Here is a 19,137-nt window from a genome sequence, read left to right on the forward strand (position 1 = left end):
AGTAATAGCCTTGAGACACCCCAAAACACTTGACAGAGTATGAAATCAGTAATGGCCGTGAGAGGCGCCCCAAAAACACTTGACAGAGTGTGAAATCAGTAATGGCCGTGAGACACCCCAAAACACTTGACAGAGTGTGAAATCAGTAACGGCCGTGAGAGGCGCCCCCAAAACACTTGACAGAGTATGAAATCAGTAATGGCCGTGAGAGGCGCCCCAAAAACACTTGACAGAGTGTGAAATCAGTAATAGCCGTGAGAGACACCCCAAAACACTTGACAGAGTATGAAATCAGTAACGGCCGTGAGAGGCGTCCCAAAAACACTTGACAGAGTGTGAAATCAGTAATAGCCGTGAGACACCCCAAAACACTTGACAGAGTATGAAATCAGTAACGGCCGTGAGAGGCGCCCCCAAAACACTTGACAGAGTATGAAATCAGTAATGGCCATGAGAGGCGCCCCAAAAACACTTGACAGAGTGTGAAATCAGTAATAGCCGTGAGAGACACCCCAAAACACTTGACAGAGTATGAAATCAGTAACGGCCGTGAGAGGCGTCCCAAAAACACTTGACAGAGTGTGAAATCAGTAATAGCCGTGAGACACCCCAAAACACTTGACAGAGTATGAAATCAGTTATGGCCGTGAGAGGTGCCCCAAAAACACTTGACAGAGTATGAAATCAGTAACGGCCGTGAGAGGCGCCCCAAAAACACTTGACAGAGTGTGAAATCAGTAATAGCCGTGAGACACCCCAAAACACTTGACAGAGTATGAAATCAGTAACGGCCATGAGAGGCGCCCCAAAAACACTTGACAGAGTATGAAATCAGTAACGGCCGTGAGAGGCGCCCCAAAAACACTTGACAGAGTGTGAAATCAGTAACGGCCGTGAGAGGCACCCCAAAAACACTTGACAGAGTGTGAAATCAGTAATGGCCGTGAGAGATGCCCCAAAACACTTGACAGAGTACGAAATCAGTAATAGCCGTGAAAGGCGCCCCCAAAACACTTGACAGAGTACGAAATCAGTAATAGCCGTGAAAGGCGCCCCCAAAACACTTGACAGAGTACGAAATCAGTAATAGCCGTGAAAGGCGCCCCCAAAACACTTGACAGAGTACGAAATCAGTAACGGCCGTGAAAGGCGTCCCCAAAACACTTGACAGAGTATGAAATCAGTAACGGCCATGAGAGACGCCCCAAAAACACTTGACAGAGTACGAAATCAGTAACGGCCATGAGAGACGCCCCAAAACCACTTGACAGAGTATGAAATCAGTAACAGCCGTCAGAGGCGCCCCAAAAACACTTGACAGAGTATGAAATCAGTAACGGCCGTGAGAGGCGCCCCAAAAACATGTGACAGAGTATAAAGTAAATCTCTGGGTATTCTGTGGTCACAGCTTGCCATGCGTTCACTTGTCATCAGTTTCTGTCGAGTTAGAACAGTGCTGTGTTTGTCCTTCTTTTGAACCAGGATTATACATGGCAGGTCCAGAGCCTGGAGCGCCCCCCAGTGTTCCCACTGCTGGCCTAGTGGGTTCCAGCTACAAGTGCTGGACTCTGCATTAGAAGTGAGGGTGAGGCCAGGCATGATGGTTCACACCTTTCATCTCAGCACATTGGGAGGCCAAGGCAGGTGGATCACCTGAGGTCCAGAGTTCGAGACCAGCCTGGTCAACATGGTGAAACCCCGTTTCTACTAAAAATACAAAAATTAGCCAATCGTGGTGGTGTGCACCTGTAGTCCCAGCTATTTGGGAGGCTGAGACAGGAGAATCGCTTGAACCCAGGAGGCAGAGGTTGCAGTGAGCTAAGATCATGCCACTGCACTCCAGATGTAGTCTCCAGAGTGACACTACATCTCAAAAAAAAAAAAAAAAAGGAAAAAGAAGTGAGGGTGGGAACCTTTACAGCAAAGGATAAGACTTAATTTTAAGACCGCTGTTATTCAGAGAGCTCAGGCCTGAACCAAAGGCCATTTTTGTGGAAAATGATACACACACAACACTCACCACACGTGCACATCACACTGACACGGTACCACACATACTCACCACACGTGCACATCACACTGACACGGTACCACACATACTCACCACACGTGCACATCACACTGACACGGGACCACACATACTCACCACACGTGCACATCACACTGACACGGGACCACACATACTCACCACACGTGCACATCACACTGACACGGGACCACACATACTCACCACACGTGCACATCACACTGACACGGGACCACACATACTCACCACACGTGCACATCACACTGACACGGGACCACCTGCATTTGCCACACATGCATGGGAAGTGACTGCTTAATGTTTGCAGTGGTCTCTGGGAAGTTTTTCAGAAGTCTGGTTCTGAAAACACGCACAGCAGCCTGCATGGAGGAGCGGACCCTAGACCCACTCTCCCCCACGAAACAGCTAAAAATACGCAAACACGTGAAGCAAAAGGTTTCAGCCCCTGGTCTTTGGCAGCGTGGTGCGGTGCTCCCTGAGTACGCGAAGCACACAGGTTGAGACTAGAGCTGCCAGAGCTCATGACCGGGAGAGAGTTTCCAGGACGCAGCATGGGGAAAAGAATCCAGGCAGAACCACGGCTTCCTACAGCTGAGGAAACAAAGCTGGGAGCCTGCGAGGCAAGGATGGCCAGAAATCACAGGACACAGTCCAGAGAGAAAGCAGCTGTACTTACAGATTCCAAAACTCCGCGAAGATCCTGCTCCAGGATCTGGCTGTGTATGGATCGGCACAGGTGTGAGAGGCAAACACTCAGGGCCAGGGAAAGACCATCAGAAAAGAGAAGAAGGCACGACGGTTGGAGCTCCTGCGAAGCCAGGAATGCTGGCTGCTCCCGCCAGTCGGAGCGAAGATCTCACGGCCCCTGAGATGAGGAGTGGAGCACTTTACTTGTCTCCCGCCTCAGTAGGGAGACAGACTCATGCTGGGCTGAAACTGTTCTGACCTTGCTGGAAAGTTCAGAGGGAGCCTGGGAGAAACCAAGTGCTCCCATGTAACTTAATTGCATTCCAGAACAAGCTCAGGAATATTTGTAGGAAGACAGAAATGTCAATTATTTGGCAAAGGAAACCCATAATGTCTGGCATTCCATCAAAAATTCGTGGGCAGGCATTAAAATTAACCCAAAATGAGGGTGTACACTAATCTACACCCTCCAGAAAGAGACCTGGAAATGGCAAAGAAGGTAGGGTTAGTAGAAAAGGGCATTAAAACAATTATTATAACTATATTTTTATGTCCAAAATGGTAAAGAAAAGAGTGGATATTGGGAGGGGACACACTGAAGATTCAAAAAGAGCCCAAATTAAACTGTGGAGATGAAAACGACAGTGTCTGCGTGGAGACTGCCCTGTGTGGGACACCTGCAGGTTAGAATGGAAGGCACAGCAAGGGCAGCAGAGAGAGACTGCACAATGGAAGGCACAGCAAGGGCAACAGAGACTGCACAATGGAAGGCACAGCAACGGCGACAGAGACTGCACAATGGAAGGCACAGCAAGGGCAACAGAGAGAGACTGCACAATGGAAGGCAAAGCAACGGCGACAGAGACTGCACAGAACGACACACACAGAGAAAGCACCTGTAAATGAACAGATCATCGGTCAGCCACGGGAAGATGTGAAGTGCCCTAATGTGTGTGATGAAGGTCCTCGAAGTTGAAGGGATCGTAATTACACACATATTAGGGCACTTTAAGTTGTAAAATGAGGATTTGAACAAGGTGAACCCATAAATCCAAGAATCTCAATAAACCCCAAGCACAAGAAACATTAAGAAAACAACACCAAGTCACATTATAATCAAACTGCTCAAAACTGTGTGAAAGAGAAATTTCTAAAAACCAGCCAGAGGGAGGGAGGACTTCACACGCGAAGGAAGGATGAAGAAAAGGATGCGGGCGGATTTCTGACCGGGAACAATGCAAGCAGGAGGCCAGGCACCTGCCTCTTCAGCGTAGCGAGAGATTTTTTAAAACTGTGAGAATTCGAACCCTGAGAAAAGCAGCTTTTAAAAACGCAGGTGAAATGGACTTTTTTAGACATCCGAAGACTGAAAGACGTCGTCTACCGTGGACAAATGTCATATGAAATGTTAAAGGCAGTCCTCAGACAGCAGAATCTGAACCTGCGCAAAGGAATAAGAAGTACTAGAAATGGAAAATACATGGATACATATTAAAAACTTACTTTAAAAATTTCTTGAAAAGATAACCAATTGCTTAAAACAAAAAGAAAAAACTTAATGATGTACTGTGAGGTTTAAAAATGTGTGAGTTGGCCAGGTGCAGTGGGTCACGCTCATAATCCAAGGACTTTGGGAGGGTGAGGCGGGCAGCCTTGAGCTCAGGAGTTCAAGACAAGCCTGATCAGTATAGTGAAATCCCATTTCCACAAAAAATACCAAAAATTAGCTGGGCATGGTGGCATGTGCCATAATTCCAGCTACTTGGGAGGTTGAGGTGGGAGGATCTCTCATGCCAGGAGGTCAGGGTGCAGTGAGCCATGATTGTGCCATTGCACCACACTCCAGCCTGGACGACAGAGTAACAAAGACCTTGTCTCAAAAATAAATAAAAAGTGAGAGAGGTTTAAAAATGTTTGACAACAGCAAAAAAGCTGTGAGGGGGAGTGGAATACACTGTTGTAATGTAACACTACTGTGTTCATGAAAGAAGTAATAAAACAAACACAAGAATGACAGCTAATAAACTGCAAGGACCGTAAGTGAAATTAAAAACACGATGCAAAGAAAGGCAGAGAAAGGAAAAAATAACAGATGGAACAAATACAAGATGAACAGTAAGATGTAGATTCAAACTCAGTCATATCAATAATCATAACTATGTTCTAACGGCCCAAACATTTCAACTGGGGCAGAAATGATATGATTAGATAAGAAGGCCAGACTCAACCTTATGTTGCTGACAGGGAAAAACATTTTAAGTATAAATATACAAAGTGGTTTAAAATAAAAAGACGGAAAAATAAATACCACCACACTATTCAAAAGACAGCCAGCGTGGTTATTACAATGTCGAAGCAGATACCAGATAAGGACATTCATGGTAAGAAACAAAGGGGATTATTTTATAATAATAAAAGGAACAATTCGTCAAAAGAATGTAGCCCTAACCATATACACACCTAATAGTAAAGCTTCAAAATACTAGTAGCAAAAACAGCTAGAAAGGAAGGAGAAGTGGACAAATCAATTACAGTAATAGATTTCAACACCCTATTTCAATAACTGATAGAACAAACGGACAGACACCCTAGTAAAAGCAGACAACACTTGGACAATACTATCAGCCAAATTAATATTTATCGATCACGTCACCCAATGACAGGAGAATACACATTATTTTCTTTTTTTTTTTTCATAAACAACAGATGTTGGCATGGATGTGGAGAAAAGAGAATGCTCATATACTGTTGGTGGGAATGTAACTTAGTTCAACCTCTGTGGAAAACATTATGGAGCTAGCTCAAACAGAACTAGCTCCAAACTCATAATGGAGCTAGAACGACAAATACAACTAGTGATCAAGGCACAGGGAGGGCAGTGAATGCACAGGGTACGTCCTTGCTCATGTCCCCACTTCTTCCTTTTTAGAGGGAAAAAGAGAAAAAGAAGGGGAAAAAAGAAAAAGAGGGAAAAAGGAATATTACTTCATTCCTAAAATGGGTTTCAATAATGGCTGATCAATATTTGGAGTGTTTAAAGTGGTTAATGCATATTTTATGTGTTTAAAATGGAGACCTCTATTGTGTTTATTTGTTCTGGCTCCGAGTTCAAGTCCTGGATATCATTATCAATTTTTTGTCTCATTGAATCTAAATCTCATTATGTGTCTTATGTATCTGGGTGTTAAGATCTCTTATTGTTACATTAATCCTTTTACCCTTGCATCCTTGTAGCTTTGAGATCTATTTTATTAAGTGTGAGAATTGCAACTCCTGCTTTTTATTTATTTATTTTTGCTCTCCATTTAGTTGGTGAGTTTTTTTCCATCCCCTTGTTTTGAGTCTTTGTATATCTTTAGATATATCATTAGATTTTGTGGATAATGTATATTTTGTGTGTTTAAAATGGCGAGCTCTATTGAGTTTATTTGTTCTGGATCTTAATTCCAGTCCCAGATATCGTTATCTATTTTCTGTCTCGTTGAATCTAAATCTCATTATGGGTCTTATGTATCTGGGTGTTAAGATCTCTTATTATTACATTAATCCTTTTACCCTTGTATCCTTGTAGCTTTGAAATCTATTTTGTCAAATATGAAAATTGCAACTCCTGCTTTTTATTTATTTATTTTTGCTCTCCATTTGGTTGGTACGTTTTTTTTTTTTTTTCCAACCCTTTATTTTGAGTCTATGTATATCTTTGGATATACCGTTAGATTTTGTCTGTATCTTTTGATTGGGAGATTTGGTCGATTTAAATTTAGGGTTGCTGCCATTTGATATTAACTGGCTATTTTGTCCTTTCGTTGATGAAAATTCTTCTTTATGTTAATGCTCTTTACTTTTTGGTGTATTTTTAGAAAGGTTCATACTGGTTGTTCCTTTCTGTGTATAATGCTTCTTTTAGAAGTTCTTGTAAAGCAGGCCTGGTGGTAATAAAATCTCTGAGTACTTGCGTGTTCCTAAAAGATTTTATTTTTCCTTCAAATGTAAAGCTTAAATTGGCAGGATATGAAATTCTGGGCTGAAAGTTCTGTTGATTAACTATATTGAATATTGGCCCCCACTCTCTTCTAGCTTGTAGGGTTTCCGTTGAGAGATCTGCTGTAAGCCTAATAGGCTTCCCTTTATGGGTAACTTGATCTTTCTCTCTGGCTGCCCTTAATATTTTCTCCTTCGTTTCGATCTTGGTGAATCTAACGATTATGTGCCTTGGGGTTGGTCTTCTTGAGGAATATCTTTGTGGTGTTCTCTGTATTGCCTGGGGTTGAATAGTGTCCCGCTTTGCTAAATTAGGAAAATTTTCCTGGATAATGTCCTGGAGAGTATTTTCCAGCTTGAATTCATTCTCTCCGTCACATTCAGGTACACCAATCAAGCGTATATTAGGTCTTTTCACATAGTCCCATATTTCTTGAAGACTTTGCTCATTCCTTTTTATCCTTTTTTCTCTATTCTTGTCTTATTGTTTTGTTTCATTAAGTTGGTCTTCGACCTCTGATATCCTTTCTTCTGCTTGATCCATTTGGCTGTTTAAGCTTGTACATATTTCACTAAGTTCTCGTGTTGTATTTTTCAACTCCATAAGTTCATTTGTATTCCTCTCTATATTGTCTATTCTTTTCAACATTTCATCGAACCTTTTTTCCAAGTTCTTAGTTTCTTTACATTGGGTTAGAACAAGTTCCTTTAACTCCCAGAAGTTTCTCATCATCCACCTTTTAAAGCCGACTTCAGATAATGGATCACAGTCCTTTTCCATCAGGGCTTGTTCCGTTACTGATGAGTCCTTTTCCATCAGGGCTTGTTCTGCTGCTGATGAGTCCTTTTCCATCAGGGCTTGTTCGGTTACTGATGAGTCCTTTTCCATCAGGGCTTGTTCCGTTGCTGATGAGTCCTTTTCCATCAGGGCTTGTTCGGTTACTGATGAGTCCTTTTCCATCAGGGCTTGTTCCGTTGCTGATGAGTCCTTTTCCATCAGGGCTTGTTCCGTTGCTGATGGGTTCTGATTTTGAGTATACTCGGCCTTCTTAGGCTGTTTTTTTCCCTTCATTGTAGATGAGCCGCCTTTCTAATTAGTTTTCTGAGTCGACATCCGACTTATTGATTCCCAGTGCTGGGATCCGAGCAACCCACTGTAGCGGCCTAAATAGCAGCGATAAGACTGATTGTGCTCTTCTGCCCGGGAATCTCTGGTCTGGCTTCCCTCTTGAGTCCGCAACAAGTGGCTCTGACTTCCCGGAGCTCCAAACTCCGGTCAGTAGGGGAAGTGGTCCCGTTGGCTCTGCATGAAAAGCTGCTGCGCCGAGACGCCTGCAAAACCGCTGCAGTGGCCACAAGAGTCACGCTGGCGACCCGTGGGGCTCCTCCACTGGGAATCGGCTGATCGGTGAGTGACGAAAATTCGTCTAAAATTGTGGCGTCGTCTCGTTCTCTGAGCTTTCACTGGGAGCTACAATCCCGAGGTGTTAGTGGTCGGCCATCTTCCACATTATTTTCATCTGCAGAGAAACAATTTATCAAAATAGGCTGTTTTCTGGGTCATAAAACAATTCCCAATAAATTTGAAGGATTCCTTGCATCAGGGTATGTTCTCTGGAACACTGGAAATATGTCAGCTACTAATAATACAAAGATTTCTGAATAATCTCCAAATACTTAGACTGAAAACAGATATCTAAATAACCCACCAGTCGAAGAAATGCTGAACAGGGAAATCAGGAAGTGTTTTAAACTGACTGAAGATGAAAGCAAAATTTGAGATTGTTTTTCTGCCTTTCCTGGTTTTAACTGAGCATCTTAAATGATTATATATTCCATCTTATATGTGTCTTCTCTTTACATATCAATTTTTCTTGAAAGTTTTAAGTTATGGCTGGGCACGGTGGTTCACACCTGTAATCCTAGCACTTAGGGAGGCCGAGGTGGGTGGATTGCCAGAGCTCAGGAGTTTGAGACCAGCCTAGGCCACACGGTGAAACCTGTCTCTACTAAACTACAAAAAATTAGCTGGGTGTGGCAGTGTGTGTCTGTTGTCCCAGCTACTCGGGAGGCTGAGGCAGGAGAATTGCAAGAACCTGAGAAGCGGAGGTTGTGGTGAGGCGAGATGGTGCCCCTGCACTCCAGCCTGGGCAGCAGAGCAAGGCTCCGTCTCAGAAAAAAAGAAGTAAGTTGTTTTCCTACAGTTTGCAATATACACTTACAACTAATCTGAGTCCACTTTCTCATGCCGCTGTGTTGGTCCACACACACCGCTATCCCTTCCACAGCACAGTCCTGATGTCTCCCATGCCTTACCACCTTGCTGCCATCTGTTTTCTTACCTATATATAATCACCCAATATCATCGCAATTATTACTTTCAATAAATAGCTGTACTTTAGATATACTGAGAATAAGGGAGGAAAGGATTTTATATTTATTTATTCTCAAACACTTAGTTTCTTTATGTAGATTCAAGTTTCTGGCCTATATAATTTCCTTCTTCCTAAAGAAGTTCTTTTAATGTTTCTTGTAGAGCATGTCTGCTGGTGATTAATTCTCTCCACTTTTATTTGTCTGAGAAAGTTTTTATTTTTCTCTCACACTGCAGAATAATTTTACTGGATACAGAACTCTAAGTTGGTGGGTTTTTTTCTTTCAACGCTTTAAATATTCACCCTGCTCTGTCCTTGGTTGAATGTAGATGCAAAAATTGTCAACTAAAATGTTAGCAAATTATGCCAAGCAACATATAGAAAAGAAACTACATCGTGACCTGTTGGTGTTTATGCCAAGAGTGTGAGGTTGGTCTAACAGTGGAGAATCGATCAACGGAATTCACCACAAAGACATAAAGGGAAACCATAGCGTCAATAGATACAGAAACACATTCCTGATAAATCTCAAATGCACAAGCCTCGGTGAGAGGAGCCAGGCTGAAACACCTCATGCTGTACAGCCCCAGTGAGGTGACTTCCTGGAGAAGCAAGACCATTATGATGGTGAAAGGATCAGCGCTTGTCGAGAATTTGAGGGATGAAGTACAGGACATGATTTAGGGCAGTTTTTTAAAGCATTCTGTATGATAGTGTATTGGTGGATACGTGATCTTAGAAACATCAAAAACCTGTGAAACTTTACAGTACAAAGAGTCCACCTCACTGTATGCAAATCTGAAAATCATTCAGGAAGCTCGGGGACATCAGGATAGAATCCAGAATGTGAAGAAACCATCTCACTGCATTACAAACCCGTGAAACCTCCTCACTGAGGGAGTGGGGAGAAGGCCCTGACCTCATTCAGGACGAGCGGAGTCGGCAAGAGAAAAGGAAGGGAGCAGTGCCTGGGCACCGGACTCATTCAGGACGAGCGGGGTCAGAGAAAAGGAAGGGAGCAGTGCCTGGGCACCGGACTCATTCAGAATGAGCGGGGTCAGAGAGAAGGCAAGGGAGCAGTGCCTGGGCACCGGACTCATTCAGAATGAGCGGGGTCAGAGAAAAGGAAGGGAGCAGTGCCTGGGCACCGGACTCATTCAGAATGAGCGGGGTCAGAGAAAAGGAAGGGAGCAGTGCCTGGGCACCGGACTCATTCAGAATGAGCGGGGTCAGAGGAAAGGAAGGGAGCAGTGCCTGGGCACCGGACTCATTCAGAATGAGTGGGGTCAGAGAAAAGGAAGGGAGCAGTGCCTGGTCACCGGACTCATTCAGAATGAGCGGGGTCAGAGAAAAGGAAGGGAGCAGTGCCTGGGCACCGGACTCATTCAGAATGAGCGGGGTCAGAGAAAAGGAAGGGAGCAGTGCCCGGGCACCGGACTCATTCAGAATGAGCGGGGTCAGAGGAAAGGAAGGGAGCAGTGCCTGGGCACCGGACTCATTCAGAATGAGCGGGGTCAGAGAGAAGGAAGGGAGCAGTGCCTGGGCACCGGACTCATTCAGAATGAGCGGGGTCAGAGGAAAGGAAGGGAGCAGTGCCCGGGCACCGGACTCATTCAGAATGAGCGGGGTCAGAGAAAAGGAAGGGAGCAGTGCCCGGGCACCGGACTCATTCAGAATGAGCGGGGTCAGAGGAAAGGAAGGGAGCAGTGCCTGGGCACCGGACTCATTCAGAATGAGCGGGGTCAGAGAGAAGGAAGGGAGCAGTGCCTGGGCACCGGACTCATTCAGAATGAGCGGGGTCAGAGGAAAGGAAGGGAGCAGTGCCCGGGCACCGGACTCATTCAGAATGAGCGGGGTCAGAGAAAAGGAAGGGAGCAGTGCCTGGGCACCGGACTCATTCAGAATGAGCGGGGTCAGAGGAAAGGAAGGGAGCAGTGCCTGGGCACCGGACTCATTCAGAATGAGCGGGGTCAGAGAGAAGGAAGGGAGCAGTGCCTGGGCACCGGACTCATTCAGAATGAGCGGGGTCAGAGGAAAGGAAGGGAGCAGTGCCCGGGCACCGGACTCATTCAGAATGAGCGGGGTCAGAGAAAAGGAAGGGAGCAGTGCCTGGGCACCGGACTCATTCAGAATGAGCGGGGTCAGAGGAAAGGAAGGGAGCAGTGCCTGGTCACCGGACTCATTCAGAATGAGCGGGGTCAGAGGAAAGGAAGGGAGCAGTGCCTGGGCACCGGACTCATTCAGAATGAGCGGGGTCAGAGAAAAGGAAGGGAGCAGTGCCTGGGCACCGGACTCATTCAGAATGAGCGGGGTCAGAGGAAAGGAAGGGAGCAGTGCCTGGGCACCGGACTCATTCAGAATGAGTGGGGTCAGAGAAAAGGAAGGGAGCAGTGCCTGGGCACCGGACTCATTCAGAATGAGCGGGGTCAGAGAAAAGGAAGGGAGCAGTGCCTGGGCACCGGACTCATTCAGAATGAGCGGGGTCAGAGAAAAGGAAGGGAGCAGTGCCTGGGCACCGGACTCATTCAGAATGAGCGGGGTCAGAGAGAAGGCAAGGGAGCAGTGCCTGGGCACCGGACTCATTCAGAATGAGTGGGGTCAGAGAAAAGGAAGGGAGCAGTGCCTGGGCACCGGACTCATTCAGAATGAGCGGGGTCAGAGAAAAGGAAGGGAGCAGTGCCTGGGCACTGGACTCATTCAGAATGAGCGGGGTCAGAGAGAAGGAAGGGAGCAGTGCCCGGGCACCGGACTCTAGCTGATAAAGCTGCCTGCCGCTGAGGTGTGAGGTAGCGGTTCTAATGCTACCATCATGTCGTCTTCATCTGTTCTCTGTTGCTGTAACCGAGTGCCTAAGACCAGTACTTTATAAAGAAATCTATTTCTCAGCATTCTGGAAGCTGGGAGGTCTGAGTTCAGGGGGCTGCATCTGGTGAGGGCCTCTTTGCTACTGGGGACTCTCTGGAGAGTCGCAGGTGGTACAGGCTATCAGATGGTGAGGAGGCTTACAAGAGTTGCCACACTCATTTTACAGCAGACCCATTCTTGTGAGAACTAGCCCACTCCCAGCATGACCCGTTAGTCCGTGAATGGATTAATCCAGTGACCTCCCAGAGTTCCTGCCCCTCAGCACTGCGTCACTGGGGGCCAACTTTCAGCACGTGAACTTTTGGGGAACACATGGAAACTGTAGCATGTATCTACTGAAACTGAACGATCAAAGACATGGATAGCAGATGGTAGGGGCAGGTTTCTCGCTATTAGGAGGTTACAGACGCAAGAGGAGGCAGCTGGGATGACCATAGGTGCCAGATTTGAGACATTGGTATGAACTGATGTTTAGCCTAGTACAGATTTCCATGGTTACCTAGGGAAGTATTTTAGATGTGCATATATACATGGGTTCAAGAGTGTGTGCTGCCTGAGTCCATCCTCTTTTTTTATTTGAGACTGAGTCTCACTCTGTTGCCCAGGCTAGAGTGCAATAGTGCGATCTCAGCTCATTGCAACCTCCACCTCCTGGGTTCAAGCGATTCTCCTGTCTCAGCCTCCCGAGTATCTGGGACTACAGTCATGCACCACCACACCTGGTAACTTTTGTATTTTTAGTAGGGACAGGGTTTCATCACGTTGGCCAAGCTGGTCTCGAACTCCTGGCCTCAGGTGATTCACCTACCTTGGCCTCCCAAAGGGCTGGGATGACATGGGTGGGCCACCATGTCCGGCCTCCTGACTCCATTTCTACACAACTCTAGAAGGTGGGGATCCATCCACAGCTCTGGAAACAGATCGACGGTTACCTGGGGACAGGGGAGCAGAGTAAGAGAATCCAAGGGGGAGGATTTGGGGTGAATATGTTCATGATCTAGATTTTAGTGACACCTTCACAAGGGCGTACACGCCATATTGTACACTTTGAATGTATGCAGTTAATTTCTGTTCCCAATAAAGCAAAGCCCGTCGGAACCCCAGCGTTGGAAATGCAGCTTTGGAGGAAAATCTGTGAATTGTTGGTGTTACAGGGGGAGCACAGCACAGTCTTCAGCACTCACCATGGAAGTGTGTGGGTTCTTTCTGGAGCTCAAAACGATAAATTCTCAAGTCTGTAAACACGGACCGTCTACACTGGCACACGGCAACGGAAGCCCTGTCACGGGAGCCGATTTCATTTCACCCAATCTTGTTACACAGCAAACAGCTTGCACTGAATAAGTCGTAATTTTTAAGACAAATGTGTTTTCTGAATTCTCTTAAAATGCGTCTCATGTTTAAAAAATAACACTGCTAATAGCCGGCTTTTCCTCAGCAGGCTGAGTGGAAGCGCGCCCCGCTGAGCTTCTTGGCAGGAAGATAGCAGCTGAGCTGCTGTCCTCATGGGAGCAGCGGGGACAGATTTGGTCTCCAGCACTCAGATGGAAATTTCCAGAGACCTTTTTTCCTTCGTCATGTCTTTAATTTTTCAAATGGGCCTCTCTCCTGCTCCAGTTGCCAGGTTAACAAAGCTGCCAAGTCCAAGCAGAGCTGGCAAGCATCCCCAGAGACGCATCTTAGCCCTCAACATAAACCAGACCTGGTTCCGCCCGCTCTGCTGTCTCCAGCCGCCTCTGTCCGGGGCGGCTGGCACGGGCGCCCGGAGGCCTAATCGGATCTCGGCTCCCAGAGGGTCAGTAATCAGATTGCTTTGCCCGCCTTGTTCCTGTCAAAACGAATGTGCAGTGTTCCCAGACAGACGCCCTCTTCAGAGGCACACACTTCCCTCCTCATTCCAATTAGAGAAAAGCAGAGTGTGCAGGTGCATCGTGATTCATGAAATCGCTCTCTGCTCAGAGGTCTGTTAATGGAATTTGTTTTGGGTGAGATCTGGTTCTATGAACTGCTGCCTGTGACCTTGAGAACATGATTTACTCTCTCTGGGCCCTGCTCCCCACGGTCGAAGCGTCCCCTTCCTGTCGACCATCCTGGGCTCCTGCTTCCCGCATCTGTCCTCTTCCCATCAACCATCCTGGGCTCCTGCTCCCCGTGGTCGAAGCATCCCCTTCCTGTCGACCATCCTGGAGCTCTTTGGACTCTGATTCAGTGTTTCTAGAAAGTACATGAAAAAGAGACAGTTTATTTTCTATCGTGTGAAAGAAGGAAGCAACGGCAGAGGACACCAGCAAGGGTGCAAGTCTTGCGTGGGTCCCTGCGGCTTTCCTTCCAGGGAGAACAGGTAGAAGTTTCCCTAGCGTGAACTGCACAGCTGTGTCAAAAGTCAAAGGCCAGCTCTTAGGTACATACAGACAGAGCAGCCTCAGTGGCAGCCGTCAGAGGCAGTAGGTGATGTGAACTCTGGCGTGAAGGATGCGTTGGAGGATGACTTGCCATCCTGGAAAGCACAGAGGCCGGTGTAGGGTGCTGGAGGAGGCTAGGCCCTGGCCAGGCGTGGAGTCACTGTGGCTTGTGACCAGCCGGATGCCTGGTTCTTTCTGGGGGAGGGAGCTGTATGGGGTCTGGGTCTGCAGGCAACTGCCTATGCTCAGGGTTCAGTGACTTCCCCATTAGTGCTGGGTCTGCACCTGCTGGAGGTGCACCTGCCACTCTGAGCACAGCCTCCGCAGTGATCTTAGCTTCCCGGGGAGTGGTGCTTGGACCATCACGGACGGCAGTTTCCTAGTCTTCGTTTGGAAGTCTAGGGCACAAGCTCATGCTGTTCCACTGCAGCTAACTTTTTTTTCTTTTTTTGAGACAGAGTCTTGCTCTGTCGCCCACGCTGGAGTGTAGCGGCACGATCCTGGCTCACTACAACCTCCACCTCCCAGGTTCAAGCGATTCTGCTGTCTCAGCCTCCTGAGTAGCCGAGATTACAGGTGCACGCTGCCACACCGGGCTGTTTTGTATTTTTAGTAGAGCCAGGTTGTACCATGTTGGCCAGCTGGTCTCGAACTCCTGACCTCATGATCCACCTGCCTCAGCCTCCCAAAGTGCTGGGATTACAGGCGTGAGCCGCTGCACCCGGCTACCACAACTGCTTTGATACCAGGAGGGAAGCAACCCTAAGGATAAGGCTGAGGGGTGTAGGATGGCATAGCAGAAATTTGTCGAGAAATGTTGCTGGAACCCTGATCACATCGTACCTGAAGCTTGTTTCTCTCTGGATTTTCTAGGTGTGAGTCAATATTAATCAACAAATTAATGTTTAAGCTGATTTGAGTTGGGCATTCTTGAAATATAAAAGGCCCATCTGATGCCAGCACTGGATGGAACGTTCTTAGTAGTACAAAGGACATCAGCTCTTGGGTTGCTAAAGTCGTCTTTCTGTGGGCTCATCCATGCCAATGACAGCAACATATTAATACGGTGCCTGACCCCACCTGGGCAGTGCCAGGATCTCCGCAGGCAGGAACTGACCTCGTCTTCCCACCAGCATTATGGGTAGGAGCTGGAACTAGCTCCATCTTGCAAAGGAGGAAACAAGCTTACAGAGGGGAAGCTTTACTCGCATCCCCGGGGTCCCGCTTTTCTTTCTCCCTGCACACAGACACCCTGGGGCGGGGCGGGGGTGGGGGATTGAGGACAGGCCAGCTTTGGTTTCTTTTGATAAACTCTTTTTCCGTGTGTGTGTGTGTGACACACGTAGGATGTGTGTTCCCAGCCTGTGTCTGTGTTTCTTTGCTCTGGTTTCTTTTGGTAAACTCTTTTTCCGTGTGTGTGTGTGTGTGTGTGTGTGTGTGTGTGACACATGTAGGATGTGTGTTCCCAGCCTGTGTCTGTGTTTCTTTGCTTTGGCTCCTCAAAGCAGCACAGCACGAGTTCCCATCTGCGTCAACAGATCCTCCGGGGCCGGAAGAAAACATCTCCACTTATGTCTTCAGTTATTTTCTTTTCCATTCAAATGTTTTTGTTTATTCCTCAAAAATGTCTAGAACCCTTCCCTGAGTGGCTCTGCCTCGGGCAGGCTGTCCCCGTTCTTCCTCTCCCTTGCTGGGGGTGAGTCTCCGCTGTGGCCTCCGGGTCGCGGGTCTGCCCTGTAGCTGCCTCTGGTCTGTGACTGGCTCCCAGGAAGCGCCTCCTGGCCTCTGGCCTGCGTGTCTCTGGAACTCAGCGGCCCCCCTTGCTTTTTATCTCAATGCTCCTCGTTTTCCTGGCCCTTTGCTTCATTTAGTGGCTGCCGAGGCTTCCGGCCCCCGCCCCTTCTGTCCGTCACAGCCCAGAGGCTTTAGGTGGGACCAGTTTCCAAGTGCTGGGCTGGGGGCCTTCGAACGGCCTGGCGCTGCTTTTCCATTTTGCTTGTTCCCACAAACCTAAAGGCCAGCAGCGGCTGCACAGCTGCGCTTCCATTTCTCCAGCTCTGCCGGGGTGTCCTCGCGGCCGCGTCTCCCCCTGCAGAGCCACCTGTGCTAAAATACCAGCCTGACAGCGGCGGCTCCCACCTGGAGCGACATCCCACACCTGCGTCCCTGCAGGATGGCGAAGCGGAAGAGCAGCGGTGGGAGTTCTGGCCGCCCTCCTCCCCTCCTGACTATTCCTCCCCAGCTGCCGTCTTCCTGCTGGTCCACCCGGAGCGCCTGCCTGGACAGTGGGCCGGGCCCTGATGCCGCAGGCTGAGGAGTTGGCCGGGCCCCTGCCTCTGGCGATGGCATTTCTGGTTGTTGGTTCAGGTTTTTCTGTTTTAGCTCCTACCTCATATAAGAATAATTTAACCCCCCTCCGGGTTGGATTAGGTTGGTAGACTCTGAAGAAAACGCCTGCGAAAACATAAGCACGTCTGAGGACGACCCGGCCCCACGAAGCAGCACCGAGTGCCTGCCCCGCCCTCAGGGTGCACCACTGTGCCCCTCCCGTCTCCTCAGGGAGCAAAGAACCTCAGCATTCTCAAGTGGGCCCCAAAGCGTGGCTGCTCCGGAAAGCGGAATCCCTGCGCTGTGTCCCAGCTGGCCCCTTGCAGACCTGCACGGTAACAGCCGGGCACTGCCATTGCTGGATGGGTACTTCCCATGTCCACTTACCTGGGCCCGGGAGCTCACCTGTGCCCTCTGGTGGGGAGCAGTGAGCAAGCAGCGCCCGGGGCCACAGGGGAGTGGGGCGCTCCTGGATTTGCCAACAGGATGGAAGTTTGGTTCCGAAACTTTTACATCCATGTGCATAGCTGAGGTTAATTAGCTTCTAGGAAAATGCATGTGCATAGCTGAGGTTAGGCATCTACTTCTGGGTCTGATAACCTCGTGCACACAGGCACCCAGCACCCAGGGCAGGCTGGGCTGTTGCCCCATGAAGCCCCTTTCCCACCAGCTCCCCTCCTGCTGCTGGGTGTGTCCTGGGAGGATTCTTGGCTTCCCTCCCTGCAGGTGGGTTTCTGTTCCCGGCTTGGGGGTGGTCTTCTCACTGCTGAGAAGGCTTCGAATGCTCCGCAGCTGGACGGCGCCAGCCTTGGGCAGACGTCAGTGAAACTGCTGCGAGCAGCCTCGGCCCTCAGACCGTTCATCCCGAGGAGGACCTCACAGGCTCCACTCCTGCCCCCTGGGCCTTCTCCCAGTGCCTCCTGGAGGCCCCCGCCTGGCACTCCCGCCCATCCTGCCCTTGTCTATGGCTGTCTGAGCTGAGATGCAGGACCCTCAGGAAGATGCTCCCTGCCCTGCCCCCTGCCCCCGTCCCCCCATGTGGCCCCTGGCCCAGCTCGTCCCCCCACCCTGCCCCGCCTGCAGGGCCGGCACCGTGAGCAGCTCTGGGGTCACGGCTTGGTTTCTCCCTGGCAGACTGGCGCCTTTGTGGCTGATTTATATTTCAAACACGGAAGCCGTTGATCCCTGGCCCCTCACACCAACTTGGCGGCCCAGCCTGTATCCATTAGCTGATTAAGCCTTTTCTCGTCCTTCATTTGTTAGAAATAGAAGTTGGCTGGATCCCCCAAGCTTCAATAGCTTCTCTTTTGTCCCTGTTTCTTCCTTTCATTGACCACGAAAGTCTTCTCTCCTTCGTCAGAGACCCTGGCCCTCCTTCTTCCCCATCCAGCGCCCGGCCCCTGCCAGGAAAGGAGCACCCCCCACACACCACGTGGAGGCCCGGGACCACCTGGGAGGACCTGGAGCAGCCTGCGCTGGCCCTCTGGGCACTGCAGGGCCTGTGGGCTGGGTTAGCTGCCGGCTCAGCTCAGCCGGAACCTCCAAAATGAGGCCAAAGCTGCCTGGAGTGGGCTCCTGGTTTCCACGGGACTTCCAGGTCATCCACCTACAGGTTGATTTGGGGGGTTCCTTGAGTTCCTGTGGGGGCAGGGCCTGGAAGAAGAGGTGGTGTCTGGGGAGCTGCCCCTGGCAGGGGAGCTGCAGAGAGAGGCTGAGGTTCCCACCTCTCCCAGACAGCCTCGGGCTTACAGGAAAGCGTGTCAGGCACCAAGAACGCCTGACGCTGATTCACACCTCTGAACACACTCGCTTCCCACTCAGGAGGACCTGTCAGAGCGACCCTGGGCGTATGCGCCATCCACCCCCCACACGGGGCCCCGTGACTTCCTGCTGGTGGCTGTGGTGGGCAAGCGTGCTGCCCTCACCCTGCAGGAAGCATCGCCTGCCTGCCTCATATGGCTCTGGCCGCCCCCCGGGTTAAATCTCTCTGGACCACGTGGCACTGCCTGGGCACTCCTTGGAGGGGCAGCAACGGTGCAGACACTCCTGCTGAGGATCCCCTCCAGTCCCCCTGCTGAGGACCCCCTCCAGACCCTCAGGCACTCCCAGGCCGGGGGACCGCTGCTTAACACTGCTGGCTCCGGGCCACAAGCCATGCAGCTGGCTCTGCCGCACCAGGGAGTGACCGGCCTTTTCGGCAGGAAGAGGAGGGCGGCTGTGCCAGATCCGCAAGATTTCATGGAATCAGAAAATCCTTCCTGAACTCCGTCCAACAAGAATCCAGACCCTCAATTGGACCCATAAGGTTTCTGCTCTTGCCAAGGCCGTGAGCCTCAGGAGTTAGGGGTGAGGGTCCTGCCCAGCTGGGAAGCCACGTGGCCCAGCAGCCAGGAGGCGAGAAGGCGGGGCAGGCACTCTCCTCCATCGGCTCACCCTCCACAAAACGTCAAAAGTC

At 49.4% G+C, this 19,137-nt stretch overlaps 1 protein-coding gene across 1 annotated transcript in view; it reads right to left on the minus strand.

Annotated features, from left to right (window-relative positions):
• Positions 1-2,904, minus strand: part of SLC19A1 (solute carrier family 19 member 1) — a 51,817-nt gene extending 48,913 nt beyond the window's left edge. The window contains exon 1 of the mRNA XM_035283176.3: positions 2,721-2,904. The gene's annotated coding sequence lies outside the window, so the exon portion shown is untranslated. The remainder of the gene's footprint in view (positions 1-2,720) is intronic.
• Between the last annotated feature and the right edge of the window lie 16,233 nt (positions 2,905-19,137).

Source organism: Callithrix jacchus, chromosome 21, assembly GCF_049354715.1.
Source record: "Callithrix jacchus isolate 240 chromosome 21, calJac240_pri, whole genome shotgun sequence".
In the NCBI taxonomy this organism is placed as follows: Eukaryota; Metazoa; Chordata; class Mammalia; order Primates; family Cebidae; genus Callithrix; species Callithrix jacchus.